At 44.6% G+C, this 24,298-nt stretch overlaps 1 protein-coding gene across 1 annotated transcript in view; it reads left to right on the forward strand.

Annotated features, from left to right (window-relative positions):
- The window catches only part of LOC123757413 (selenoprotein F), a 73,830-nt gene extending 55,354 nt beyond the window's left edge, over positions 1-18,476 (forward strand). The window contains exons 4-5 of the mRNA XM_045740963.2: positions 3,454-3,502; positions 17,768-18,476. The gene's annotated coding sequence lies outside the window, so the exon portion shown is untranslated. The remainder of the gene's footprint in view (positions 1-3,453; positions 3,503-17,767) is intronic.
- Positions 18,477-24,298: the final 5,822 nt, after the last annotated feature.

Raw genomic sequence — 24,298 nt, forward strand, 5'->3', positions numbered from 1 at the left:
GTCCCTTGTTCATCCACGGAGCCATGATGGTCTTCACTACACTCCCCGAGAATCCATGTTCATCGTTACCGGGAATGTCTACATCACTAGCCGAGTACAGAATCATGTGTAACACGTATCCTGTCTCACAATCACAAAGAACAAAAAATTTCAGGCCAAATCGGTTTCGTTTTGAGGGAATGTACTGTTTGAATGGAACACGTCCCTTGAAAAGTATGAGAGATTCATCAACCACCAGCTTCTGTGCTGGTACGTAAAAATCTCTGAATTTTCCAATAACATCGTTCATGTAGTGCCTCACTCGCCACAGTCTATCATCAGGTGTTCGGTCCTGAACACTTCCAAAATGTAGACACCTGAGGAGTATCTGAAACCTGTCTCGTGACATATATTTCCCGAATAAAGGTGTTGGTATTGTCTTGTCCTTGCTCCAATAGTCATTTATTGCATGTTTGTGACAGTGCTTCATCAACAAACAGAGTGCCAAAAACACATACATTTCCGCCACTGTGGTATTTTTCCAACGCTGCAGTCGTGAAAATTCTGTGATTTCCCTCTCAATCAGGTAAGCAGCATGCAGGTTCGTTTGGTGTACAATGTATTCTATGAGTGGTTCATCATAGAATGCTGTAAAATATTCCATCTCAGCCATGTCCTCACCTTGATTAGGGAAAAGGTTTGTAATCCCTACATCTTTATCGTCAAAGTGAGGAATATTAGGAATAAAATCGTCACCATCACTCCACTCAAGTATACCAGGCGTCCTGCGAGATGCAGAGGAAAGACGGCGAGGAAGCGATGCATACCGGCGACCAGGAGCTGAATACCGACTGCGAGAAGCACGGCGGCTACGTGCACGTGACGTGGGTGCACGTGAGGTGGGTGCACGTGAGGTGGGTGCACGTGAACACGAGGGTCTTGGTCCCTCATGTGGTGCCATGCGGTGGCGCTTAGCCGGGCGAGATGCTGCTGACGCGACAATTTCTCGCCCAGTTACACCACTGGTACCAGCCACAGGCTCAATAAAACTTTGATCTGAGTCACTAAACCCAGAAAAGGAGTCACCTCCCTCTGACTCGTCACCCTCAAACAGAAAATATCCACAGGAACTGTGAGGTCGTGGTAGAATTGGGGTAGAAACTGGGCGAGGAGGCATCGGTGAGCGTATAGGCCTCGCCATGGTATGGCGGTCATTCTCACTTTCACTGCTGCTGCTACTATTACCCGACAACTGTGTATAATCCTCATCGTTGTCTGAATCGTCAAACACACTTTCTTCACCTTCAGAGAATAATTCGTGGGCTATTTGCTCTGGGGTGAGGGACTGAGTGGTGCGTGCCCGTGAGGCGTTTGACCGTGCGCTCGCCATGGTGACTCTCGCTAAACTGAGGCCTCCCATGCCTTCGGATCGTGAGCGGGATTTTTTTTCTAAATGGCCGCTGTTTACTAGAGCCCCTGGACAGCGTATGGGACCCCCAGCTACACCGCGGGCCATTCAAATCGTGCGCGGTACCCATACACTTCATATGAAGTGAAGCGCAGTTGACTGGTAAAACGATTTACACTTCATATGAAGTGATGCGCACTTTAAGGGTTAAACCCCGAGCATGTTAAGGGTTAATGATAGTTCATATTTTTTATTCTGAATTGAAAATCTGATGTTTTCAATATTCAATTTTAAAATTAATTTTAATTCTCTGGTTTTTTAAGTTACGCTGTGATCATTTAGACAAAGTTGGAGCATTTGCCTAGTTGATTATGCAAAAAAAAAAAAAAAAAAAAAAAAAAAAGTGTTTGTGCAAGTTTTAAAAACTTAACTTAAATTATTTTTTGTCAATTCATATATGTATGTATTGCACGGTCTAAAGGTTAAGGTCACCTTCCCTGAGTGCCCTGTAAGTACTGCCCTTGGGGCTTGGGGTCACCTTCCCTGAGTGCCCTGTAAGTACTGCCCTTGGGGCTTGGGGTCCCCTTCCACTAGTCACTTTGGGTCTACCTCTGTTGATTTTTTGCTGCTTGGCAATAGAACCCTCCGAGTGTTTTGGAGAGTTTCTACTTTTGTTTGCCTTCGGGTTGTGGTAGTTTTTGCACTAGTAGGGGCGTGGAGCACTGCTCGGCTAGTTTTCACTTGTAACAGCGGCAAAGCTGTTTCAGAGCTTTGTTTTCTGTGAACCTTGCAGCTGTCTGTATTGCTCCACTTAATTTCTGGATATTTTCTAGAACATGATTATAAAATTTCCCTGCTCCATGTGCCTCTGAGGGGTAAGGTTCTGGCTCTGGTTCGCCAGTATGCCATACAGGATTCATATGGCTAATGTGGCTCAGTATGAGGGAGTCATCTCGACAAGATGGCTTCAAGGAGCCACCAGGGCTCTAGAGGAAAGAGGAATTTCATTACATTCAACACTACTGTTTTTAAGAACAGGTTAATACAGTGGTACCTTGGTTTATGAATTTAATCAGTTCCAAGAGACAGTTCGTGCACCGAAAATTTGTAAACCAAAACAAATTTTCCTATAAGAAATAATGTAAATTTAATTAATCCGTTCCACACACCCAAAAATATTAAATTAAAAATACATTTTATGCAGAATACTACTCATTTTCTTACTATACCTTACCTCTATTGGGGACTCTTGTTGGCGTATGAAAGATGGTGAGGAGGGGGAGGGGATGAAGGAGAGGTGTTAGTGTTTGGAAGAGGTGCCTTCCATTATAACATCGGGCAGTAGTGACATTTCTGGAGTACTCTCCTACGTTTTGCAGGCATGCCAGTAGGACCTGGTTTTAGTTCACTGCTTGCTGGTCTTATTAAGAATCTGTCTAAAGACATGTTTTCCCTACGATTTAACACTTGTCTGTAGCGAGTCATCACATTGTCATTCAAAAGGTTAATGCAACGGCCTGCAACAGCTTTATCTGGGCGAGTCTTCCGTAAATCTTTACAGTTCTTCCCATACTGCACACATTTTCTTACCACTGACTTTCTTGGGACCCTGGCATGATATATAATAACTTCTATGTTCAGAAACCAAAAAAGAAGATAAATGATAATTCTTTACAAAGAATTCAAGCATGGTTGTCACAAGGCGGGATAAATTTGTAAACCGAGTGTGCCTCGCCCTGTGCCCAGCACAACTCACGTGCTCGACCCATACAGGTACACTATCAACAAATAACTCGTAATCCGAGGTAAACATTATATACCGTGTCAAATCTTGAGGAAATCGACTTCGTATACTGAAACATTAGTTATCGGGCATTCGTAAACCGAGGTTTTACTACTGTATTGCATAAGCAAATTATTGTTCTTGTATCATCAGCTTAGCATATACAGTACAAATGATGAAACATGTGAATGATAATGGAGAACCTAACCTTAAATTCTTTGTGGCATCTTTAAAGCTGTTTCTAATTGGTAATATATAAATCATTTTCCCCTTTTTTCTACAGCATTCGTGAAGAGTGACCGACCTGCGGCATTCCCTAACCTTACAATTAAGTAAGTACAGTACTATATTGTTTTGTAGATTATTCATGTAGTGGTACTGGTGCCTAGTGGGTTATCTAGTGGTACTGGTGCCTGGTGGGTTATCTAGTGGTACTGGTGCCTGGCAGGTTATGTAGTGGTACTGGTGCCTGGCGGGTTACGTAGTGGTACTGGTGCCTGGCAGGTTATGTAGTGGTACTGGTGCCTGGTGGGTTATGTAGTGGTACTGGTGCCTGGCAGATTATGTAGTGGTTCTGGTGCCTGGCAGGTTATGTAGTGGTACTGGTGTCTGGCAGGTTATGTAGTGGTACTGGTGTCTGGCAGGTTATGTAGTGGTACTGGTGCCTGGCGGGTTATGTAGTGGTACTGGTGCCTGGCAGGTTATGTAGTGGTACTGGTGCCTGGCAGGTTATGTAGTGGTACTGGTGTCTGGCAGGTTATGTAGTGGTACTGGTGTCTGGCAGGTTATGTAGTGGTACTGGTGCCTGGCGGGTTATGTAGTGGTACTGGTGCCTGGCAGGTTATGTAGTGGTACTGGTGCCTGGCAGGTTATGTAGTGGTACTGGTGCCTGGCAGGTTATGTAGTGGTACTGGTGCCTGGCGGGTTATGTAGTGGTACTGGTGCCTGGCAGGTTATGTAGTGGTACTGGTGCCTGGCAGGTTATATAGTGGTACTGGTGCCTGGCAGGTTATGTAGTGGTACTGGTGCCTGGCAGGTTATGTAGTGGTACTGGTGCCTGGCGGGTTACGTAGTGGTACTGGTGCCTGGCGGGTTACGTAGTGGTACTGGTGCCTGGCGGGTTACGTAGTGGTACTGGTGCCTGGCGGGTTATGTAGTGGTACTGGTGCCCGTCTGCACACACTGACACCTGACCTGACATTCGCCCTCCGCGTGTTCTTTCCATACATTCTGGGCTGGTGTTTCTGAAAGATTTTCTTTCTTTCCTTTCCCTTTGAGGCCTGGTCGACGACCGGGCCACGGGGACGCTAAGCCCTGGAAGCTACTTAGAGAACTACTTAGATTCTGTGACAAATTTTCACTCAATCAGCAGATATCGGAGCCAACGAGAAATGAAAATATTTTAGATCTGGTCTTTACGAACAATGAAGACATTATCAGAGACATTACGATATCAGATACCACATACTCAGATCACAAGCTCATTGAAGTGCAAACGACCATCAATACTCAGAATAGACCTAAAGGGAAACTGTTCTAAGTAATACAAGTCCTACAGAAGGAATAGAAAAACTTGACTTTGGAAGCGTATCAAGTCTGTCTGAAACATGTTCCTTTGAGGAAAGCCAGAAAGAGATCCAACGTAGAAAGAGAACGCAGATGACACTATAAACGCAGGAAAAAAATAACAGAACTGCTTATGCAGACACAAATTTCCCGTCAAAGAAGGAATAATTTAAATAGGGAGATTGAAGAAATCGAGCAGAAATTGAAACACTCGTATGAAACTGAAGAAAGGCAGTTAGAACAGAAAGCAATTCAGGAAATAAAGAAAAATACAAAATATTTCTTCACATATGTGAAATCAAAAGCAAAAACCACTGCCAGTATTGGACCTATTCGTATAAGTGAAGGTTCATACACGGAGGATGACAAAGAAATTAGTGAAATCCTAAAAAAGCAGTATGAGGACATGTTTAGCACTCCAATAATCAACATGAAAGTGGAAGATCCAGACAGTTTCTTTATGCGAGATATTCAAACCCCTGTAAATATAACTGATATCAACACGAGCGCACTAAATTTTGAAAGAGAAATTGAAAACATGCCCATGCACTCGGCCCCAGGTCCAGACTCATGGAATTCAATGTTTATAAAGAAATGCAAAGTGCCGGTAGCACAGGCACTCAGTATAGTGTGGAGGAAGAGCTTGGACATGGGGGAGATACCAGATGCACTTAAAGTAGCAGACATAGCCCCTCTACACAAGGGAGGGAGCAAAGCATTGGCAAAGAATTATAGACCAGTTGCACTAACATCGCACATCATAAAAGTATTTGAGAGAGTGATTAGGAGTCAGGTCACCAATTTCATGGAGACCAATGACCTTCACAACCCAGGCCAACATGGATTTCGAGCGGGAAGATCGTGCCTCTCGCAGCTACTTGAGCACTATGACAAAGTCACTGAGGCATTAGAAGAAAAACAGAATGCTGACGTGATATACATGGACTTTGCAAAGGTTTTCGATAAATGTGACCATGGCATGATAGCACACAAAATGAAGTCAATGGGAATAACCGGTAAAGTAGGACGCTGGATACTCGGTTTTCTGTCAAACAGGACTCGGCGAGTAACGGTCAACCATATAAAATCTAGTCCAAGTGCAGTTAAAAGCTCTGTACCTCAGGGTACAGTCCTTGCACTGCTGCTTTTCCTTATTCTCATATGAGATATAGACAAAAATACAAGTCACAGCTTCGTATCATCCTTTGCAGATGACACAAAAATCAGTATGAAAATTATCTCGGCTGAAGACACTGAAAAACTTCAAGCTGATATTAATAAAGTTTTCGACTGGGCATCAGAAAGTAACATGATGTTTAACAGTGATAAATTCCAGGTACTCAGGTACAGTAAAAATTAGGACCTTAAACATAATACAGAGTACAAAATACAATCAAATGTACCCATAGTAGGAAAACAGCATGTATAGGATTTGGGAATAATAATGTCTGACGACCTAACGTTTAAGGAGCATAACCAAGCAAATATTGCGACAGCCAGAAAAATTATAGGATGGATTACGAGAACTTTCAAATCCAGGGATCCCATCACAATGGTTGTACTCTTCAAGTCACTTGTGTTGTCCCATCTTGAGTACTGCTCAGTACTCGCTTCCTCCTTCAGAGCAGGAGAGATTGCTGAAATAGAGGGAATACAGAGAACATATACGGCACGCATAGACGCAATAAAGCACCTAAATTATTGGGATCGTCTCAAAGCCCTCCAAATGTACTCACTAGAAAGAAGTCGAGAGAGATTTCAAATAATATACACCTGGAAGATACTGGAGGGCCAAGTACCAAATTTACACAGTAAAATAACAACGTACTGAAGTGAACGATATGGAAGAAAATGCAGAATAGAACCAGTGAAGAGCAGAGGTGCCATAGGCACAATCAGAGAACACTGTATAAACATCAGAGGTCCGCGGTTGTTCAACGTCCTCCCAGCAAGCATAAGAAATATTGCCGGAACAACCGTGGACATCTTCAAGAGGAAACTAGATTTATTCCTCCAAGGAGTGCCGGACCAACCGGGCTTTGGTGGGTATGTGGGCCTGCGGGCCGCTCCAAGCGATGATGGATGGATGATGAAGGGGGGCCTAGTGGACTAAACTCTCACAAGTCAAGCTTGGCCTCTGGCCAGGCTTGGGGAGTAGAACAACTCCCAGAACCCCATCAACCAGGTATCAACCAAGCACCTCATGGGTATCCCCCCCCCCCCTGGATGGATGGCAGAGGGGACTGGATGGATGGATGGCAGAGGGGACTGGATGGATGGATGGTGGAAGGGACTGGATGGATGGATGGTGGAAGGGGACTGGATGGATGGATGGTGGAAGGGGACTGGATGGATGGATGGTGGAAGGGGACTGGATGGATGGATGGTGGAGGGGACTGGTTGGATGGATGGCAGAGGGGGACTGGATGGATGGATGGTGGAGGGGGACTGGATGGATGGATGGTGGAGGGGGACTGGATGGATGGATGGCAGAGGGGGACTGGATGGATGGATGGCAGAGGGGGACTGGATGGATGGCAGAGGGGGACTGGATGGATGGATGGCAGAGGGGGACTGGATGGATGGATGGCAGAGGGGGTCTGGATGGATGGCAGAGGGGGTCTGGATGGATGGCAGAGGGGGTCTGGATGGATGGCAGAGGGGGTCTGGATGGATGGCAGAGGGGGTCTGGATGGATGGATGGCAGAGGGGGTCTGGATGGATGGATGGCAGAGGGGGTCTGGATGGATGGATGGCAGAGGGGGTCTGGATGGATGGATGGCAGAGGGGGTCTGGATGGATGGATGGCAGAGGGGGTCTGGATGGATGGATGGCAGAGGGGGTCTGGATGGATGGATGGCAGAGGGGGTCTGGATGGATGGATGGCAGAGGGGGTCTGGATGGATGGATGGCAGAGGGGGTCTGGATGGATGGATGGCAGAGGGGGTCTGGATGGATGGATGGCAGAGGGGGTCTGGATGGATGGATGGCAGAGGGGGTCTGGATGGATGGATGGCAGAGGGGGTCTGGATGGATGGATGGCAGAGGGGGTCTGGATGGATGGATGGCAGAGGGGGTCTGGATGGATGGATGGATGGATGGCAGAGGGGGTCTGGATGGATGGATGGATGGCAGAGGGGGTCTGGATGGATGGATGGATGGATGGCAGAGGGGGTCTGGATGGATGGATGGATGGCAGAGGGGGTCTGGATGGATGGATGGATGGCAGAGGGGGTCTGGATGGATGGATGGATGGCAGAGGGGGTCTGGATGGATGGATGGATGGATGGCAGAGGGGGTCTGGATGGATGGATGGATGGCAGAGGGGGTCTGGATGGATGGATGGATGGCAGAGGGGGTCTGGATGGATGGATGGATGGCAGAGGGGGTCTGGATGGATGGATGGATGGCAGAGGGGGTCTGGATGGATGGATGGATGGCAGAGGGGGTCTGGATGGATGGATGGATGGCAGAGGGGGTCTGGATGGATGGATGGCAGAGGGGGTCTGGATGGATGGATGGATGGCAGAGGGGGTCTGGATGGATGGATGGCAGAGGGGGTCTGGATGGATGGATGGCAGAGGGGGTCTGGATGGATGGATGGCAGAGGGGGTCTGGATGGATGGATGGCAGAGGGGGTCTGGATGGATGGATGGCAGAGGGGGTCTGGATGGATGGATGGCAGAGGGGGTCTGGATGGATGGATGGCAGAGGGGGTCTGGATGGATGGATGGCAGAGGGGGTCTGGATGGATGGATGGCAGAGGGGGTCTGGATGGATGGATGGCAGAGGGGGTCTGGATGGATGGATGGCAGAGGGGGTCTGGATGGCAGAGGGGGTCTGGATGGCAGAGGGGGTCTGGATGGCAGAGGGGGTCTGGATGGCAGAGGGGGTCTGGATGGCAGAGGGGGTCTGGATGGCAGAGGGGGTCTGGATGGCAGAGGGGGGTCTGGATGGATGGATGGCAGAGGGGGTCTGGATGGATGGATGGCAGAGGGGGTCTGGATGGATGGATGGCAGAGGGGGTCTGGATGGATGGCAGAGGGGGGTCTGGATGGATGGATGGATGGCAGAGGGGGTCTGGATGGATGGCAGAGGGGGGTCTGGATGGATGGATGGATGGCAGAGGGGGTCTGGATGGATGGATGGCAGAGGGGGTCTGGATGGATGGCAGAGGGGGTCTGGATGGATGGCAGAGGGGGTCTGGATGGATGGCAGAGGGGGGTCTGGATGGATGGATGGATGGCAGAGGGGGTCTGGATGGATGGATGGCAGAGGGGGTCTGGATGGATGGATGGCAGAGGGGGTCTGGATGGATGGATGGATGGATGGCAGAGGGGGTCTGGATGGATGGATGGATGGCAGAGGGGGTCTGGATGGATGGATGGATGGATGGCAGAGGGGGTCTGGATGGATGGATGGATGGCAGAGGGGGTCTGGATGGATGGATGGATGGCAGAGGGGGTCTGGATGGATGGATGGATGGATGGCAGAGGGGGTCTGGATGGATGGATGGATGGCAGAGGGGGTCTGGATGGATGGATGGATGGCAGAGGGGGTCTGGATGGATGGATGGATGGCAGAGGGGGTCTGGATGGATGGATGGATGGCAGAGGGGGTCTGGATGGATGGATGGATGGCAGAGGGGGTCTGGATGGATGGATGGATGGCAGAGGGGGTCTGGATGGATGGATGGCAGAGGGGGTCTGGATGGATGGATGGATGGCAGAGGGGGTCTGGATGGATGGATGGCAGAGGGGGTCTGGATGGATGGCAGAGGGGGTCTGGATGGATGGCAGAGGGGGGTCTGGATGGATGGATGGATGGCAGAGGGGGTCTGGATGGATGGATGGCAGAGGGGGTCTGGATGGATGGATGGCAGAGGGGGTCTGGATGGATGGATGGCAGAGGGGACTGGATGGATGTATGGCAGAGGGGACTGGATGGATAGATGGCAGAGGGGGTCTGGATGGATGGATGGCAGAGGGGGTCTGGATGGATGGATGGCAGAGGGGGTCTGGATGGATGGCAGAGGGGGTCTGGATGGATGGATGGATGGATGGATGGCAGAGGGGGTCTGGATGGATGGATGGCAGAGGGGGTCTGGATGGATGGATGGCAGAGGGGGGTCTGGATGGATGGCAGAGGGGGTCTGGATGGATTGATGGATGGCAGAGGGGGTCTGGATGGATGGATGGATGGATGGATGGCAGAGGGGACTGGATGGATGGATGGATGGCAGAGGGGACTGGATGGATAGATGGCAGAGGGGACTGGATGGATGGATGGTAGAGAGGACTGGATGGATGGATGGTGAAGGGGGACTGGATGGATGGATGGTGGAGAGGTTACAGGATTATAAATAGTAAAATTACTAAAGTCAACAAGGGATAAATTGAATATAAATGGCAAATAGGGGAACAGTCAACCTCTACACCACAAACCCAACAAGGAGACGTGTGGCAGTTGCTTTAAGTCACTTCGGAGGAGTGTTGTATGGATTGTGTGTAACATTTGTAACATAAGATTCCATGGGAGTTGTACAGGATTACCGACACAATATGCAAACAGACAAGGTACCTATTGGATCTGTCACAAGGATTGACTGATGTGGGAAAACATCACCAGACTAATGAATGACATTCCTGAAGTACATAGGCTACAATTCGCACAAAAGCTACCAGAAATATATGCAGATTATGTAAAGACAGCAACGAACATTGAACACAACCCAGGGACTGAGAGTTTAGAGAGCCAAATTAGCAATGTAGAAGGACATTGTGTCAAGGTACACAAAAATGAAGGCAATATTGAAGAGCAAACTGGTAATATGAGTAAGGAGAGAAAAAATGAGGACAAGAAAAAAATGAGAGACGAAAGCAACAAGGAAAAAGATAAGGGCAATAACGAGAAAGAATGCGGAAACAAGAAAGTTAAAACAAAAAACACAGAGGTGGCCGAGTCATGCACAGGAACAAACAATAAGAATACAAGAACAGATGAAAATATTTGCAGATATTATGCAAAAGGACAGTGCAGATATGGGACCAGAGGCACAGAATGCACATCCATGCATCCACGAAAATGCTGAAACATATAAAGGAAAGGCAGATGTCGTTTTGGTACAGTGTAGATATTTCCACTCTAAGCTATGCAAATTTTCAGTTAACGAGAGGAAATGCTATGCTCTTCATTGCCCTGATTTCCACATCAGAGGTACACAGCGCTATATAAGAGAGAGTCCAATATAATAGCCCTGGAATTTTTTTAGAGGCAGGCAGAAACGTTGCAGGAGTACGGATGGGGAGAGAGAAATGCCCAAGACTGGACTACAATTCATCATCAAGCCTATACGTACTACATCCCCAACTACACAGAAACTACCACACTCCCCAGCACCACTTCCAAAACTGGACAAACCATCGCCAGAACAGCACACCCTGGGTCAGGGTGGAGAGGGGGAAGAACTACCAAAACCTTCCAGAAGTGACACACACTATGGAAAATCATTCATATTTGCAGACATATAAGGACTAAAGTCAGAATCAAGAAATAAAGTTAAGTTCATAAATGGCCTCCTATTAGAGTCGAACTCAATATTTGGGGCATTCACAGAAACTCTACGAAAGATTACATGGATAGTGAAATCTGGATTCCAAATTATAATTTATATAGATGTGATAAAGAAACTAGGTCAAATGGAGGAATAGGTCTGTATATTAAAGAGGACCTGGTATGCACAGAGCTCCTAACCTCAACTAATGAGGTGGTGGAGATACATGGAATTAAGGTACAAAAAATAAACCTAATTATTATTCTAATATATAAACCGCCAGATACAATGGTTGAGGAATTCACAGAGCAGATGCACAAAATAGAGAACATCCTTGATAATCTAGCAAATCCAGCTCCAGATATTATCTTCCTTGGAGATCTCAATTTACCAAATCTAAGATGGAGAATGGCACACACATCATAGCAGGGAATGACCTGGGAAATAACCAACCACAGGTTGGAGAACTTTTGAGATTCTGTGACAAATTCTCACTCAATCAACAGATTACAGAACCAGCTAGGAACAAAAACACACTAGACTTGTTGTTCACAGACAATAATGAACTATTCAAGAGACATTACAATCTCAGATACTACATACTTGGACCATAAGCTCATTTAAGTGCGAACTAGCATAAATAACGGTAGTAGGTCTAAGAAACCCAACAAGCGAGAAGGGGTATTCAATCAATTCAATTTCAACAATAAGAGGATCGACTGGGAAAAAGATAAATGTAGACCTTGCAAGCATTCACCCCTCCGTGGTACCTGCTTGCCGTGGCGAGGGGCTCACGTACACCTCTCTGAGACCAGTGTGGGTTGCCTTTGCCCCCTCTCCTACCCCCTCTTTGGGTGGTGTATGTGCAGAAGGGCACCACGTAGGGGCCTTGTGAGCCATCGGACCCCTCCAGCGGGTGGTGGGGTCAGACATTATTCAGTCTGCCCTGGCCCTCTGCAGTTCTACGGCGGCAGGCTTCGATTGCATTCATTATGAGATGCTTCGCCATCTCCTTCCGTGCATGTCTCAGTATTTACTGTCTGTATAATCGGGTCTGGGAGTCATCGTCAGTCCCTGAGGACTGGCTCGATGCTGTTGTCCTTGTTCGGAAACCAGGGTCTCTCGGGTCATTCCCCAAGAACTTCCGCCCTATTGCTATCACGAATTGTGTGTGCAAGCTTTTTGAATATATGGTTAACGTTCGTCTGATGTGGTTCTTAGAACACTATAACCACCTCTCCTCCTCAATTTAGTTTTCGCAAGTGCTGCAGCACAACGGATGTCCTGGTGAACTTGGAGGTCTATATTCGTACTGCTTTTGCTGTGAAGACCTCCATTGTTGTCCTTTTTGGCCTGGAAAAGGCTTACGACACTATCTGGCGGTATCATATTCTGTCCCAACTTCATTCCTTTGGGCTTTGTGGGAATCTCCCTCTCTTCCTCCTAAGCTTCCTCTCGTCGTTCCTTTCGAGTGAGGCTTGGTACCACTCGCTCTCTGCCCCCTTTTAGACAATATGAAGGTGTGCCCCAAGGTAGTGTTCTAAGCACTACTCTCTTTCTTGTTTCCCTCAATGGTTTTCTTTCCTCCCTTCTGGTGTCTTCTCCGCTGTCTATGTCGACGATCTTACCCTTTGCTGCTGGGGTGATGATTCGCCTCTCCTTCAACGGCGGCTTCAACTTGTGATTGATGAGGTGTCGTCTTGGGCCACCGATCATGGCTTCAAGTTATTTACGTTTAAGACTTGTGCTATGACCTTTACTCGTAAGCATGTCGTTCTTCGTCCCTCTGTCGCTTTATGGTCATCCCCTTGTGTACAGGGATTTCGCTAAGCTTTTGGGGTTAATCTTTGACACTCGTTTGTCTTGGTCACCCCATATCTCTTACCTCCGAGTTGAATGCTCTAAGGCCCTTACTCTCCTTAAGGTTTTGTCCTATACTTCTTAAGGGGGGGGGGGAGAGATAGACGCACGCTCCTCTCTTTACATTCCTCTCTCGTCCTTCTAAACTCGATTATGGTTACCCTGTTTACTCGTCTGTTTCTCCTTCTACTCTTCACTGTCTTGATGCTTTCAAGACCATACCAACATACTGGATTGCACCTCGGCTCTGGTGCGTTTCGTTCGACTCCCACCCTCAGCTTGCATGTTGACACTGGCTTCCTGTTTCTCCAGGACCACCATAATCGCTACTGTCTTCTCTATCTTGCACGGTCCTTACAACATCCATCCTCTCTCCTCATGTCGTGCTTTGACTTTTACCCCTCCTGTAGTTCTTATTCCTCTTCACCGCCTCCCTCTTTCTGTCTGGCTATCTCACTTACAGGATTCTCTTTCAGTTCGTATTTTTAATGTTTCTCCTCGTATTGTTCCTTCCTTGCCCCCGTGGAGTCCCCCTTCCAAAGTTTTGTACGTCCTTGACCCCCATCACTAAAGCTTTTAGCTCTTCTACGGTTCTAAAACGCCTTTTCCTTGAGCACTTATCTTCGCACTCCCACTCTGTTTCCATCTTCACCGATGGGTCTAAGTCTGCGGACAGTGTTGGCTACTGTTGTTTTTCCTGACCGCACTTATATGTGTAGCCTCTCTTCGGAGATTAGCATCTTCACAGCGGAACTTCATGCTATTCTCTATGCTGTTGACTAGACCACACACTAGAAGGTGAAGGGACGACGACGTTTCGGTCCGTCCTGGACCATTCTCAAGTCGATTGTGAATGGTTCACAATTGACTTGAGAATGGTCCAGGACGGACCGAAACGTCGTCATCCCTTCACCTTCTAGCATGTGGTCTGGTCAACATACCTTAGCCATGTTACTGTGACTCATTGCCTATTCTCTATGCTCTCCGTCTCCTACTTTCTTGTTGTCAATCCTCCTTTGTGGTTGTAGTCGACTCTCATAGTGCCCTCGTGGCTCTGGGGTCCTTTAATCCTGTCCATCCAATGGTTGTCGAGATTCAACATTGGTTGTTTCTTATCTCTAGTAAATTTAAATCCGTAGAGTTTTGCTGGGTTCCTAGCCATATTGGTGTTTCTTTAAATGAGCGTGCGGATGCTGCCGCTAGAGAAGCTATCCGCTTGTCCCATCTCCCATAAGGGTATTCCTTATTCCGACTTTTTCCCGGTTATTCATTCCTCCATCCTTGCCTATTGGCAGGGTTGTTGGTCTTCTGTAGTTGGTAACAAGCTGCATACTCTTAAGCGTAGTGTGACCCAGTGGCCTTCTTCCTGCTACCGTAACCGACGGTGGGAAACAGCTCTGGCAAGGTTGCGTATTGGCCATACTCGCTTAACTCATGATCACTTAATGTAGCGCTTCCCTACTCCTTATTGTCCAAATGGCATTGTCCCTCTTACAATCGTGCATATCCTTGTTGAATGTCCTGATTTCCAGGACGAAAGTGTGTCTTGCTTTCCGACCGTCCCTCGTGGTCAATTGTCCCTCGATAGAATTCTTGGTGAATCGGATACTTTTGATATCGTTCGCCTTATGCGTTTCTGTTCTCGTATTGGCATCCTTGGTGATATTTAGTGCTTTCTGATTATTTTGTGCATTTGATGGTGCTACATAGCCTTCTTAGTTTGTGCCTTCTTTTGATAATTACTTACTTGCAAACATTCAATGGGAGATGGTCTTAAGTGACAAAACTCCCACACAGGGAATATGTCAACTGACAGCTGAAGCATACAAGGTCTACTTGAAGCACGTGCCTGTGAGGAGGGGTCAGAAAGAGGACCACTCGAGAAAGAAAATACAGACGACTGTACAGGAGAAGGAAAAAAATAACGGAAATACTTGGGCAGACACGGCTATCACAAGAAAGGAAAATAAGCCTAAACAGGGAGATCGAAGAAATAGAACAAACGTTGAAGCGATCATATGAGTCTGAAGAAATGGAATTGGAACAGAAAGCTTTACAAGAGATAAAGAAAAATCCAAAATATTTTTTCACATACGCAAAATCAGAAACCTCCACCAGTATTGGACCTTTAATTACAACTGAAGATATGTACATAGAGAACAATAAAGAAATTAGTGAAATTCTAAGAAGCCAGTATGAGGCTATGTTTAGCACACAAATAAACAACATGAAAGTTGATGATCCAGACAGCTTCTTTATGAATGACATTCAAGCTGCAGAAAATATAATGGATATTAACACAAACTCGGAAGACTTTGTAAGAGAAATTGACAATGTGCCCATGCACTTATCTCCTGGGCCTGACTCGTGGAATTCAATATTCATAAAGAAATGTAAAGTACCAGTAGTGCGAGCGCTCGGTGTAATATGGAGAAAGAGCCTGGATACAGGGGAGATACCAGCTGCACTTAAATCTGCAGATATAGCTCCTCTGTACAAGTGGAGTAGTAAAGCCTTGGCAAAAATTTATAGACCAGGTGCACTAACATCATACATAATAAAAGTTTTTGAAAGAGTGATTAGGAATCAAATATCTAGTTTTATGGAAATTGATGAGCTACATAACCCAGGACAACATGGATTTAGAACGGGAAGATCCTGTCTGTCACAGTTACTCAACCACTATGACAAAATCACAGAAGTTCTAGAAGAAAAGCAAAATGCAGATGTTGTATACACAGACTTTGCAAAGGCATTCGACAAATGTGATCATGGAGTGATAGCACACAAAATGAGGTCAATGGGAATAACTGGTAAAGTAACACACTGGGTACTCAATTCCTGTCGAACGGAACACAAGAGTAACAATCAATCAACTAAAATCGAGTCCAAGCACAGTTAAAAGCTCTGTACCTCAAGGTACGGTCCTTACACCGCTGCTTTAACTTATTCTCATATCAGATATAGAAAAAATACGAGTTACAGCTTCGTGTCATCCTTGCAGATGACACAAAAATTTGCGTGAAAATTACCTCTGCAGAAGACATTGAAAAAACTACAAGCAGATATCAACAAAGTTTTCGATTGGGCAGCAGAAAATAACATGATATTTAAGTGATGAATTCCAGGTACTCAGGTACAGCAAAAATGAGGATCTGAAACATAATATATAGTACAAAACACAATCGAATCTGCCCATAGTAGGAAAACAGCATGTCAAGGATTTGGGAATAATGATGTCCGACGACCTAAAGTTTAGAGAGCATAACCAAGCAAATATTGTGTCAGCCAGAAAAATGATAGGATGGATTACGAGAACTTTCAAATACAGGGATCCCATCACAATGGTTGTACTCAAGTCACTTGGGTTGTCCCGTCTTGAATACTGCTCAGTACTTGCTTCCCCCCCTTCAGAGCAGTAGAGATTGCTGAAATAGAGGGAATACAGAGAACATATATGGCATGCATAGACGCGATAAAGCACCTAAATTATTGGGATCGCCTCAAAGCTCTCCAAATGTACTCACTAGAAAGGAGACGAGAGAGATACAAAATAATATACACATGGAAAATACTGGAGGGCCAGGTCCCAAATCTACACAGTAAAATAACAACGTTCTGTAGTGAACGATATGGAAGAAAATGCAGAATAGAACCTGTGAAGAGCAGAGGTGACATAGGCACCATCAGAGAACACTGTATAAACATCAGAGGTCCACGGTTGTTCAATGTCCTTCCAGCGACTATTAGAAATATAGCTGGATCAACCGAGGACATCTTCAAGAGAAAACTAGACTGTTTTCTAAAAAAAAAAGTGGCGGACCAACTGGGCTGTGGTGGGTATGTAAGCCTGCGGGCCACTCCAAGCAACAGTCTGGTGGACCAAACTCACAAGTCAAGCCTGGCCCCAATTAGGCCATATGTCATCGCCAGAGCTCAATACCATTGAATATTATGTTCATATCATTTTCACTATTCTATATGCTTGCAGTGGAGTATACTAGGTAAACCAACCATTAATTGAGACGTGTTATGTGATTTATTAAGTTATTCAACACATACTCTTGTAAACAAAGAAAAACAAGTGGTGCAGCATTGAAGATAACACAGGAAGTGTCAACAAAGTCGACCATTGGGCATTGACAGGCGCCAGACACAGCCACACCACCACCTTCCAAAGCGCCTCCACCCAATAAAACTAAATATTCGTTTTTTTTCGTGTTTTTCTTTTATTTTGAATAGAAATTAAGACAGTCATTCTATAATGAAAGATTGTTTTGGAGAAATTAAAAAAAAAAAAATTGGCACCTCTTGCTTTCACTGGATGATAAGAAAAAGCTCATGAATAAAAAATAATTATGAACGTTATTATTTTAAATTACTTTACCTACCGATCTAGATGTAATAGATGGATTTGGTGTTTTGTTTAAAAGGATCCATTGTATGGTGGTCTGAGTTTTAGAAGTTCAACTGTATACTTGTGTATTTGTCTTAGTGTTATTTTTTATAGTTCATAAAATGTCATTATTACTGAACAGTACATATTAATAATTAAAGTGGCCAACTTTTAGCAAACTTTAACATACTATAAAGTGCAGTAATTATTTTTTATTTACAGGTATGTAAGAGGAGCCGATCCTGTCATTAAATTGATGGATGAAGATGGCGATGTAATGGAGACATTAGCTATTGACAAGTGGAACACTGATTCCGTAGAAGAGTTTCTTAATACATATCTAATTCTCCCTGGTCAAGAGGAGGATGCCTCTGATAGAGCTGCAAATGAAATTTAAACTTTACTTTCAATTAGGGGACATGGAAAAAACTTTAAATCCAATAAAAAAATTAACAGTGAAATTATCTTTTATGATATGATTTTGAATGTTATGTTTCCACCAAGAAAATATATTGATCTGTTTTCAAGCCCTTAAAAGACTACTTGGTAGTTATTTTTGTATGCCAATTTAGTATATATGATCATTTTTATAAAACTTCTTTTGAAACATGGGTACAGAGGTTGTCAAACTATTGTCTAGATTGACATAAATATTACAGCTGAATTTTCACTACTCTTCCCTCCAGTATTTGTACTTGTAGATTATAAGTTATTTTCTTAATAATGTTGTAGTATTTGTGATGTGTAGTATTGCCTCAGAGGGCAGGGTAGAGACAAGATGAAGCAGGAGCTATAAACCCTCGGGGCCAGTTCTAGTGGAAGCTGCCTCATCCTACCCTCTGAAGCAACGTGCCTTCATTCCACTTGTTACATTAAAAAGTACGGCAAATTGTTTTCGCACTGTATTTCTTGGAATTAAATATAAAGGTATTGAATGAGTTTTACTTCAATTCCCAGGCTTTAATCCATTATTTATTTATTTAATTTATTTATTTATATTATATATATATATATATATATATATATATATATATATATATATATATATATATATATATATGTCGTACCTAATAGCCAGAACGCACTTCTCAGCCTACTATGCAAGGCCCGATTTGCCTAATAAGACAAGTTTTCATTAATTAATTGTTTTTCGACTACCTAACCTACCTAACCTAACCTAACTTTTTCGGCTACCTAACCAAACCTAACCTATAAAGATAGGTTAGGTAGGGTTGGTTAGGTTCGGTCATATATCTACGTTAATTTTAACTCCAATAAAAAAAAATGACCTCATACATAATGAAATGGGTAGCTTTATCATTTCATAAGAAAAAAATTAGAAAAAATATATTAATTCAGGAAAACTTGGCTTATTAGGCAAATCGGGCCTTGAATAGTAGGCCAAAAAGTGAGTTCTGGCTACTAGGTACGACATATATATATATATATATATATATATATATATATATATATATATATATAATATATATATATATAATGTCGTACCTAGTAGCCAGAATGCACTTCTCAGCCTACTATGCGAGGCCCGATTTGCCTAATAAGCCAAGTTTTCCTGAATTTATATATTTTCTCTAATTTTTTTCTTATGAAATGATAAAACTACCCATTTCATTATGTATAAAGTAAATTTTTTTTATTGGAGTTAAAATTAACGTACATATATGACCGAACCTAACCAACCCTACCTAACCTAACCTAACCTATCTCTATCGGTTAGGTTAGGTTAGGTAGCAGAAAAAGTTAGGTTAGGTTAGGTTAGGTAGGTTAGGTAGTCGAAAAACAAATAATTAATAAAAACTTGGCTTATTAGGCAAATCGGGCCTTGCATAGTAGGCTGAGAAGTGCGTTCTGGCTACTAGGTACGACATATATATATATATATATAATGTCGTACCTAGTAGCCAGAACGCACTTCTCAGCCTACTATGCAAGGCCCGATTTGCCTAATAAGCCGAGTTTTCATGAATTAATTGTTTTTCGACTACCTAACCTACCTAACCTAACCTAACCTAACTTTTTCGACTACCTAACCTAACCTATAAAGATAGGTTAGGTTAGGTAGGGTTGGTTAGGTTCGGTCATATATCTACGTTAATTTTCACTCCAATAAAAAAAAATTGACCTCATACATAATGAAATGGGTAGATTTATCATTTCATAAGAAAAAAATTTGAGAAAATATATTAATTCATGAAAACTTGGCTTATTAGGCAAATCGGGCCTTGCATAGTAGGCTGAGAAGTACGTTCTGGCTAATAGGTACGACATATATATATATATATATATATTAGTATATTTTGGTAGCAGTCTTTCCTGTAGACATATTATTAAATATGACCGAAAAAGTAAGATTAATAATTCTAACACGAATTTTCTCGATCTTTCTTACATTTCTTTTCACTGTTGATGGTAATTCAAAGATCAATTCTCCAAAATTCATTTTTATTTCTAGTCTGACGCGACACTTGAGTGCGTTTCGTAAAACTTATTACATTTTCAAAGACTTTAGTTTACAAACACACAACTGAAACTGAATAGAGCTTACATATTTTCGAGTTTATATCTACATTTGGGTGAGGTGGATGAGGTGAAAACAAACTTTCAACAATGGGTATTGAATGGGTATTAAATTCAAACACAAGACAGAACACGAAACAATGGGTATTGAATGGAAGTAATTGTAGAAAGCCTATTGGTCCACATTTCTTGATGCTTCTATATTGGAGCGGAGTCTTGAAGTGGGTAGAATATAGTTGCGCATTAATTGGCTGTTGATTGCTGGTGTTGACTTCTTTATGTGTAGTGCCTCGCAGACGTCAAGCCGTCTGCTATCGCTGTATCTATCGATGATGAGGTGAGCAAACAACACAGAGATCATCGATAGTGCACTACACATTAGGATGTCGACACCAGCAATCAACAGCCAATTAATGCACAACTATATTCTACCCACTTCAAGACTCCGCACCAATATAGAAGCATCAAGAAATATGGGCCAATAGGCCCTTTGCAGTTACTTCCATTCTTCCCTTTAACTTACAAAATATTATACCCATTGTTTCGTGTTCTGTCTTGTGTTGAAAGTTTGTTTTCACCTCATCCAAAACTGTTGTAACATATCACCTCACCCAAATGCAGCTATAAAATCGAAGCTGTTTGAACTCTGTTCACAGTTCAATTTCTACAGTCAACAACAGCACACACAGTTCACCCAGTGAGCCAACTCCACGCTGACTTTGTCTCCAGTAGCACAGAGCATCACCTTCACTCACCAGACCACTCCACAAGTGATCATTTGAATTTCATCGTGGAATTCCAATTGAATTATAATCGATCCAGCAATGCTGCTCAGTGTAGGAAAAGACCTCGATACTGGATACTAGTTCCGAAAGTGACGGCGAGTGGCATCACGTGAATAAGGCAAACAGGACAAGCCACTCCATGACGACCCATCGCCCATTAATCTCTCCAGCTTCTCCAGCTCTCCCAGCGCCTCAGACTAGATCTACGCTTCCAATCTTCAAAGTGCAGCACACCGAAGTAAGTCTTCCTACCTACTGTAGTGGACCTGGAAAAAGAGTACCCCCAGCTCCAGATCAGAGCAAAACCTAATCTCAGAGGAGAATACATTCTGAGGCCTAAAGACGAGTTGGCCGCTACGATTCTAAAAAATTACGCAAAATGTGAGGAACTGAAACCAGAGGATAAAATAAGTAAAATCATTGTTCTCCACTATCCCTTGCATATGGCCCTTGGCCATCTCGAAAAGCTGAACTATGTGGTGTCAGCAGAGAGATGCCAAGTACGAACCACATAACAGGAAACTCGACAAGTCCTCACAGTAAGAGGACGGAACCCGGAGAAACTTGACCTTGGAATCTGGGGCGTGTTCCAACACAGGCCTTACACCCCAGAATCCCTAAGATGCTTCAGATGTCAGAGATTTGGGCATCACAAAGATGGCTGCCAACGCCCAGTGAGGTGCGGAGTCTGCAGCCAGCCCCATGACACAAAAACATGTATTGATAAACTCAAGGCAAACCACCCTGTTCAGGCAAAATGCCCAAATTGTTCCAAGGCACATCATGCCTGGAACTTGAAAGGTTCAAAAGGCTTCAAACGAACCCCACCACGCCTACAGCGGAGCCGAAACCCCCACCAAAACGAATACCAGCTCCCATGCCCACTAAAACCGCGTGGGGTCTACCCATTCAGGAAGAGGGGGCACACGGCCCTTCACCATCGGCCATGGTGAAGGGTGAGAAGACCTCTGTACAGGACAAAAAGAAAGATGGAGGACACAAGAATCATGTTCAAAGCAGTCGGCCTCCCATTTCATCCAGCAAGCACACTGGGGCCAATAGGAGTAGCAATTCCAGTGTCAAAGTTACCACCGAGAAGGGTCTAAAAGCTACTAGGCCCCAAACCTGCACAGCATTAAATGGTGCTCCCACTGAACTGGACGCTTTCTGGTCAATGCTCAAAGCTTTGGTCACCGAGTTGATCGAAAGTCTGCTGTCATCACATGGAATCAAGCAAACCACAGAGACTCGGAAGACAATTGAGCACAAGCTCAAGAAATTCGAAGATGTAATATCCACACCGTCAAGACAGCAGGGCAGGAGACACCCCCATAAAAAACAGATAGAGTCTAGCTCGTCGGAAAGCGACATTGATGAGTCAATTTCAGGTCCACTAAGAACCTATACACCAATTGCAACTTCCATGGCGTGTTCATCAGACTCCATGGATACCACGGAATTATCAGCAAATTCCAAGAACCTAGAGGTCTAAAGATCCTGCAATGGAATGCGCAAGGACTGCGCACTAAATTGCAACACTTGCAATGCATAGCAGCAACCAAGGGCATAGACATCCTGATACTACAGGAGAGCTTGCTTCGAGCCGGATTAGAACCTAAAATCTCAGGCTATCGAGGCTTCTTCCTTCCATGGATCAATGGGCAATCCAGGGGATGTGCAATCTATGTAAAATGTGACCTGATCTCCAAGTCCATAACCAGCCCACCCAATTGTGGAGCAGGGACAGAGGTAATGGGAGTTACCATTGAGCTAAGACACGACAAACTTGAAGTGTTCAATGTGTACAGGTCTCCACATGCCGAAATGTATCTTTCTGTGTTATTTGGACACGCGACAACAACAAACACAATCATTTGTGGAGATTTTAATGCCCATCATCAATTGGCACTGGGCTCGAACAGAACAAATGAAGCCGGCATTCACATTACACATCTACTGGACCAGCTTCCAGAAATACAAATCCTAAACAAGAATGAACCTACCCACATCCAAGGAGGCAGATTAGACCTAACCTTCGTTTCAGCCTCCCTAAGAGATGCAGCAACATGGTCAGTTGAACCCACACTCACAAGCGACCACTATGGGGTCCAAATTGATCTTCAGTTAGACTTACCCACCCCACCTCCGCCTCCATCTGAAGCCTGGAACTTTGCTTTAGCAAACTGGGACCGATTTCAAAACCTCATTTCAGAGTGGCAAAGAAACTATGATCTTCCCGAAGACATTAATCAGGCAGAACAAGAATTTGTCAAAGCGATTCAAAGTGCAGCCAACCACTCAATCTCACTGAAAAAACAGTCCACCGGACACCATAAAGATCATTGGTACTATTTCAAACGTGTCAAAGAACTCAACCATAGACTCAACAGAACAAGAAAGCTATACAAAAAGCAGCCAAGTGACCGCAACAGGATCTTACTTTGTGAGGTCAAGGAACATGTGCATCGAGAGACCAGACAAATAAAAGAACAAAAGTGGCTGGAATGGTGTTCACACCTGAATGAACACACCTCTCTCGGGGAGATGTGGCAGCAAATTCACCGAGCCAAAGGGAATAAAACACCTAAAGCTCCACACCCCAAGGATCCTCAACAGGAAGCCGAAGTACTGGCAACCAGGTTTGCAGAGAGAGCAGCCAGCAATTAACTTCCACCAGATGTATTAGCAGTACAGACCGGACTAGAGGAAGAAAGGTGGCACAGAATCCTTACAGCATGTGAAGAAGTCTCTGACACTAATGCCCCCTTCACACTGGATGAGCTCAATCGGGCTAAGAAAAACTCCAAGGATACATCCTCTGGAGCCGACAAAATAACCTATAAAATGATTAGAAACCTCGGCCCAAAGGGAGACGCTGCATACCTAAGGTTAATTAATTTAGCCTGGACTTCTCAAACTAGACCTTCTGCTTGGAATAGAGCAGACATAGTGCCGATCCCAAAACCCAAAGATCCAGCTAATTCCAGGCCCATCTCTCTCCAAAGCTGTGCAGCCAAGACGGCTGACAGAATGGCACTCAACAGACTGGAGTGGAAAATGACTAAACTGCACCATGATATGTATGCCTATAGAAGAGGGGTTGGCACAGTGGAATGTATTACAACTCTGTTAGCCCACTTGAATGACAGACCAGGAATGCTGATATTCCTGGACCTCGAAAAAGCCTTTGAACTGGCTAGCGTCCCAGCTATTCTCTGCTGCCTCATTGACAAAGAGGTCAGAGGCAACCTGCTCTCCTGGACCAAAAACTGTCTCATAAACAGAGAAGCAAGAGTAAAACTTCATGGCACAGTCTCTGAGTACAAAAGACATGAAAATGGTACACCGCAAGGAGGTATTCTCAGCCCTCTTCTCTTCAACTGTTTAATGGAAAGAATAATGAGGTTGAAACTTCCACATCACTGCAGGC

This window comes from Procambarus clarkii, chromosome 19, assembly GCF_040958095.1.
Source record: "Procambarus clarkii isolate CNS0578487 chromosome 19, FALCON_Pclarkii_2.0, whole genome shotgun sequence".
Classification (NCBI taxonomy): domain Eukaryota; kingdom Metazoa; phylum Arthropoda; class Malacostraca; order Decapoda; family Cambaridae; genus Procambarus; species Procambarus clarkii.